At 40.7% G+C, this 7270-nt stretch overlaps 1 pseudogene; it reads left to right on the plus strand.

The window, feature by feature from the left end:
* The first annotated feature begins 3569 nt into the window (after positions 1–3569).
* On the plus strand, positions 3570–5730 carry LOC100413367 (nucleolin pseudogene; annotated as a pseudogene).
* The last annotated feature ends 1540 nt before the right edge of the window (positions 5731–7270 follow it).

Here is a 7270-nt window from a genome sequence, read left to right on the forward strand (position 1 = left end):
ATGCAGAAAAGGTCATTCGTTTCCTTTTTTTTTTGAGGCGGAGTTTCGCTCTTGTTACCAAGGCTGGAGTGCAATGGTGTGAGCTCGGCTCACCACAACCTCCGCCTCCTGGGTTCAGGCAATTCTCCTGCCTCAGCCTCCTGAGTATCTGGGATTACAGGCATGCGCCACCATGCCCAGCTGATTTTTTGTATTTTTAGTAGAGACGGGTTTTCACCATGTTGACCAGGATGGTCTCGATCTCTTGACCTCGTGATCCCTCAGCCTCCCAAAGTGCTGGGATTACAGGCTTGAGCCACCACGCCCGGCCTTGTTTTCTTTTTCATATTATAATATAAGTTCTGGGATACATGTGCAGAATGTACAGGTTTGGTAACATAGGTATACATGTGCCATGGTGGTTTGCTGCATCCATCACCCCGTGATCCACATTAGGTATTTCTCCTAACATTACCCCTATCCCCCACCCCCTGCTATCCCTACCCTAGTCCCCTACCTCCTGACAGGCCCCAGTGTGTGAGGTTCCCCTCCCTTTGCCCAAGTGATCTCATTGTTTAACATCCACTTATGAGTGAACATGTGGTGTTTGGTTTTCTGTTCTTGTGTCAGTTTGCTGAGAATGATGATTTCCAGCTTCAACCATGTGCCTGCAAAGGCATGAACTCATTCCTTTTTATGGATGCATAGAATCCCATGGTATATATGTGCCACATTTTCCTTGTCCAGTCTATCATTGATGGGCATTTGGGTTGGTTCCAAGTCTTTGCTATTGTGAACAGTGCCACAATAAACATGTGTGCATGTGTCTTTATAATAGAATGATTTGTAATCCTTTGGATGTGTACCCAGTAATGGGATTGCTGGGTCAAATGGTATTTTTATATCTAGGTCCTTGAGGAATTGCCACACTGTCTTCCACAATGTTTGAACTAATTTACATGCCCACCAACAATGTAAAAGCATTCCTATTTTTCCATATTCTCTCCTGCATCTGTTGTCTCCTGATTTTTTAATGATTAATTGGCATGAGATGGTATCTCAATGTGGTTTTGATTTTCATTTTTCTAATGACCTGTGATGATGAGCATTTTTTCATATGTTTGTTGGTTGCATAAATGTCTTCTTTTGAGAAGTGTCTGTTCATATACTTTGCCCACTTTTTGATGGGGCTGTTTATTTTTCTTTATACTCATTCAAAACAAAGGCTGTTTTAGTTGCTTCTACTATTGCCAAACATAAGGCCTAGCCAGAAGTTTTTTTTTTTTTTGCATTGATTTTAATGCTGCTTCTCCAGCTCAACCTTTGAATGTTCAAAAATAATAATTTTTTAAAGACAACCACAAAATTAATATCCAAGCTCTGCATGGTTTCTTTCTACAAGGAGGCTCATAGGGATGATTGTAAAATCAATGAAAATCAATACTTTCAAGAATGATATTGACCTGCTAACTAATAAACAGCATTTCTAGGAGAAAGCAGGGTGCTCTCAAAATTCAAGCTGCATGCAAGTGTGTCAGGCGTTTTAAAATGCACTTAATGTTAGAATCTTTACCGTGCACCATGACCTGCTTCCTCTGGACTAGCTACATCAGTATAAAAGACAAATTTACATCCCAAGAAATGGCCAGTGACAGTCTCTTCAAACCCAGGATCAGACCTGTGGACTGAGCACCAGTTTATGCTGATTGATGGCCTTTTGTCACTCTGCCTTAGAGGTTGTGACCTTCGAGAGTTCAAAATGGATGAAGTCAAACAGAACAGACACTCCTGTTCAATGAAGCAGAAAGACAGGACCAAGAAGCCAACAATTCTGTCAAAAAAGAAAATGTTCTGCCCAGAATAATCAGTCAGGGTTTCAAAACTTCTGACACTTTCATATCCAATGCATACAAAAATATCTATGATGAATGCAGATAAAACAACTGATCACGTTTCTTTTACATCAGTACATAAAACTTTAAGAAATAAATAATCTATGCAGTCTTTTAACTCAACAATTACACTTGCAGATAATTATACTTTGAAGTATTTATTATATTTTTTTCTAAAATTAAGTGGCCTGATAGACTACCGCTTACAATTTTTTAAAATAGGAAATTAGTTATAAATTATAACTAGTTAAAATAATGTAACACCATGAAATCATTAAAGATAACATTGGAGAATATATACAAATAATATAATAATGAAAAAAGATTTCCAAATTGATATGAATGTTATGTCACATATATGTATCAATATATGAAAGAGATAAAGATTTCATAACATATAGACATACATAGAAATATATATATAATATATGCACATCAAGAAAAAAAATTTCCACACCCTGAAGTGTGCACACCCCACTTTGGAAAAGACTGACTTAGAGCAAAAGGATATTCAGCGGTAGGAAGTTAAGCCTGCTTTCCATCTTTTTTTATACCCGGTGGCAACATAATCCAGCTAGAGCAAAACACTTGGTAAGATGCACCTCACAGCAGCATTTGAGGGAGAAAGGGACACAATCCTGTTTCCTCAGAGTTATCCAGCTAATGGGAAGCTGGATTATTAGCTGGGCTTGAGAATGTGTAAAGTAAAACACTAGAAAGCTAAATTTAAGTGTGTGAACATTTTCCCACACTCAGTCTTTGGTTTCAAGACAGAGACACTAGATAACTTACACTCTGAGGCAATTGGTTCCTGATAGCAAACTGTAGTTGCCATCTTAGGTAGCAAATCATGGGCTCTATAACTGAGGTGTATAGACTAATTCTCACTACATCTCTGCAAGTCATATTCATCTCACTTTCTGCAGAAAGAAGGTTGAAGTGAAATGTTAAAGGTCATTATTTTGTCCAAAACATAGTCATGAATCTCTACTAGTTGATAATCCTTACTCTTCTTATTTATTATTTTAAAAAGTAATATCAAAAAAGTAATATACTGCGTCCATTGGCAATGAGTATAAATCCAAGCAGAGATTGATTTGATGACCAACCTTCCATCACACAGGAATAAACAGCCCGGAGTCAAACTGGAATTGAACTTTCTGTCATTAGTCACACATTCTACCAAATAATTATTGATGGAATCAGAAACTTTGTATTATCTTTCTTAGTGAAGTCTCAGTATTCGGTCACATTCTCTATTTCTTCACTTGAAAAGGCCAGAGAATTAGAAGAATATATGGTTCTGAGACAGAGTCACTGAGCACAAGGAGGGGGTGCTGGGCCCTGGGGTGGGGAGATGAGACCAAACTCTTACGACACGTACGAGCTGGAAACTGACTCCTAACACACATGCCCTGGAGCGCCACCTGCCACATGGGCCGCGTGGTGAGGGTCCCGGGATCTCCAGAGGGACCGGTGCCTTGGGGTGGGAAATGGTGGCAATGGCCCTAGTCCGAGGCCCAGCTGCACTCTTGATGTCTCCTCCCCAGCCTGGCAAGCCGACACGTGGTGCGCCCCAGAGGTGGCTCTGCCGCGTGCTTTTTGCACCTTGTTTTGGGTACATGGTGGCCTACCAGGTCCCCCACGTGGCTGCACTGCCTCTTTTAGGGGTGGGGTTGTCTCACTGCAAAAGGAATAATGTTCATGAGAAAACCAAGGCAGGAAAAAAATCAAGGTGACCCCAAGAAAATGGCTTCTCCTCCAAAGGAGGTAGAAGAAGATAGTGAAGATGAGGAAATGTCAGAGGATGTAGAAGGTGATAGCAGTGGAGAAGAGGTTGTCATACCTCAGAAGAAAGGCCAGAAGGCTGCTGCAACCCTACCAAAGAAAGTGGTAGCTTCCTCAACAAAGAAGGTTGCAGTTGCCACACCAGCAAAGAAAACAGCTGTCACTCCAGGCAAAAAGGCAGCAGCAACACCTGTCAAGAAGATAGTTACACCAGCCAAAGCAGTCACCACACCTGGCAAAAAGGGAGCCACACCAGGCAAAGCATTAGTAGCAACTCCTAGTAAGAAGAGTGATGCCATCCCAGCCAACGGGACAAAGAATGGCAAGAATGCCAAGAAGGAAGACAGTGATGAAGAGGAGGAGGGGGACAGTCAGGAGGACGATGATGACAAGGATAAGGATGAGGATGAATTTAAACCAACAGTGGGGAAAGCAGCAGTTGCTGCCCATCCCTCAGAGGATGAGGACGATGAGGATGATGATGAAGATGATGAAGACGACTCTGAAGAGGAAGTTATGGAGACTATGCCAGGCAAAGGAAAGAAAGCTGCAAAAGCTGTTCCTGTGAAAGCCAAGAATGTGGCTGAGGATGAAGATGAAGAAAAGGATGATGAGGACTAGGATGATGATGAAGATGATGACGAAGATGATGATGATGAAGATGAGGAGGAGGAAGATGAAGAGGATGAGGACAAGGGTGATGATGAAGATGAGGATGAAGACTATGAGGATGATAAGGAAGAGGAGGAAGAAGATGAGGAAGAGCCTGTCAAAGAAGCACATGGAAAACGAAAGAAGAAAATGACCAAACAGAAAGCAGCCCCTGAAGCCAAGAAACAGAAAGTGGAAAGCACAGAACTGACCACAGCTTTCAATCTTTGTTGGAAACCTAAATTTTAACAAATCTGCTCCTAAATTAAAAACTGGTATCAGCAATGTTTTTGCTACAAACAAGCTTGCTGTTGTGGATGTCAGAATTGGTATGACTAAGAAATTTGGTTATGTGGATTTTGAATCTGCTGAAGACCTGGAAAAAGCCTTGGAACTTAGTGGTTTGAAAGCCTGGGCAATGAACTTAAACTAGAGAAACCAAAAGGAAAAGAAAGAGCGAGATGCGAGAACACTTTTGGCTAAAAATCTCCCTTACAAAGTCACTCAGGATGAATTAAAAAAAAGTGTTTGAAGATGCTGCAGCGATCAGATTAGTCAGCAAGGATGGGAAAAGTAAAGGGATTGCTTATATTGAATTTAAGACAGAAGCTGATGCAGAGAAAACCTTTGAAGAAAAGCAGGGAATGGAGATCAATGGGCGATCTATTTCCCTGTATTATACTCGAGAGAAAGGTGAAAATCAAGACTATAGAGGTGGAAAGAATAGCACTTGTCGTTTTGAATCAAAAACTCTGATTTTAAGCAACCTCTCCTACAGTGCAACAGAAGAAACTCTTCTGGAAGTACTTGAGAAAGCAACTTTTATCAAAGCACCCCAGAACCATACTGGCAAATCTAAATGGTATGCGTTTATAGAGTTTGCTTCATTTGAAGATGCTAAAGAAGCTTTAAATTCCTGTAATAAAAGGGAAATTGAGGGCAGAGTTATCAGGCTGAAGTTGCAAGGACCAAGGAGATCACCTAATGCCAGAAGCCAGCCATCCAAAACTCTTGTTTGTCAAAGGCCTGTCTGAGGATACCACTGAAGAGACATTAAAGGAGTCATTTGATGGCTCTGTTCCGGCAAGGACAATCACTGACTGGGAAACTGGGTCCTCCAAAGGGTTTGGCTTTGTAAACTTCAACAGTGAGGAGGATGCCAAAGCTGCAAGGAGGCCATGGATGATGGTGAAATTGATGGAAATAAAGTTACCTTGGACTGTCCCAATCTAAGGGTGAAGGTGGCTTTGGGGGTCATGGTGGAGGCAGAGGTGGCTTTGGAGGATGAGGTGGTGGCAGAGGAGGCCAAGGAGGATTTGGTGGAGGCCAGGGAGGCTTTGGAGGGTGAGGCAGCTTCCGAGGAGGCAGAGGAGGAGGAGGTGACCACAAGCCACAAGGAAAGAAGACGAAGTTTGAATAGCTTCTGTCCCTCAGCTTTCCTTTTCCATTTGAAAGAAAGGACTCGGGTTTTTACTGTTACCTGATCAATGACAGAGCCCTCTGAGGACATTCTAAGACAGTAAACAGTCCTGTGGTCTCCTTGGAAATTGGTATAGATAACATTTCATGGGCAATACTTTATGGTTTTGACTAGATATTCATATAAACTTTTTAAAGAGTTGAGTAATAGAGCTAACCCTTATCTGTAAGTTTTGAATTTATATTGTTTTATCCCATGTACAAAACCATTTTTTCCTACAAACAAACAAACAAACCAAAAGACTATATGGTTCTTGGACAAATGTTGTGAAAACCGTTACACACTGGAGCCAAAGACAAAACACAGAAAAACACAAGACACCAAAAGTGTGTGCAAGTCAGTGTGAAAGGCAAGGAAGAGGTTGCAAATGGCCCACAGAGACCAGCCTTCTACTTCCTGGCCCTAAATCCTTAGAAAGGTTCTTTCTCTTTCTGAGACTTGTTTTCTCATATAGAGGAAGTAATCACACATAACTTAGCAGACACATCAGGTTTAAAGAAATGAAAAAACAGCAGCATACAGAAGTTAAGGGAGTGCTCTGGAGACAAACACCTTGAACTTCTATCCTGAGCAGTACTCCCTAGCCCTGTTATCCTGGGTTACTTAACGTTACCCTCCTGTTTATGTTCCTTCATCTATAAAGTGGGCAATGACCTTACTCATCCTCAAGGTTTCATTGAGGATTACATGAGTAAACACATGAAAACTCTTCCTGCAGTGCCTACCTACCACATTGCTAATGTTCAGTAAATGTCAGCTCTGATGATATTGATGATGATGAAGATAAAGATCCTGAGAAAGAACAAGAATAATGACTATCGTGTGTAAAGTGGTCAGAAGGCTGAAAACATATGTAATTCTTCCCATAATCAATGATCCACATCCAAAATCCCTTCTTAAGATTGAAACTCAAATTTAAGCCTTAAAATGGCCGCCCACTTACCCCAAATTGTAAAGATATTCCTACAGAAGCCAAGCAATGTTTTCCAAGGATTATCAGTGCTCTAAACCAGCTCATCTCAAACTTTTTATAAAATAATCAAACTATTTTATTATTTTATTGTGAAAGTGTTAGAAACCCAATGCTTTGGCTATAAAGTTCCATAAAATATAATCAAAACACTCCAGGGCCTAAAATATCACCAGGCACTTTTATAGAGTTCGATGATGAGTGAGAAAGATCCATCCAGAAAGACCTATGAAAAATCTTTATTATATTACACTCAACTGCTTTTATGCACCACCTACAGATGCTCAGGGAGAAGGAAATGACAGCTCTATGTAACATGATTTAAGCATTCCAGAGACTGTTGGCTTTGCCATGAAACATCAATTTCTTGGCACTTTCACATTACTTTTTCATGTTGTCATATTTTTGGAGAAAAATAACAAAATAGTTGGACCAAGCAATAATATTTCTCATACAAATAAACCTTCTGCCTGCTCTGGTGTATTTATGTTTACATGCTTGGAAGAGCCA

This window comes from Callithrix jacchus, chromosome 14 (assembly GCF_049354715.1).
Source record: "Callithrix jacchus isolate 240 chromosome 14, calJac240_pri, whole genome shotgun sequence".
NCBI classification, from domain to species: domain Eukaryota; kingdom Metazoa; phylum Chordata; class Mammalia; order Primates; family Cebidae; genus Callithrix; species Callithrix jacchus.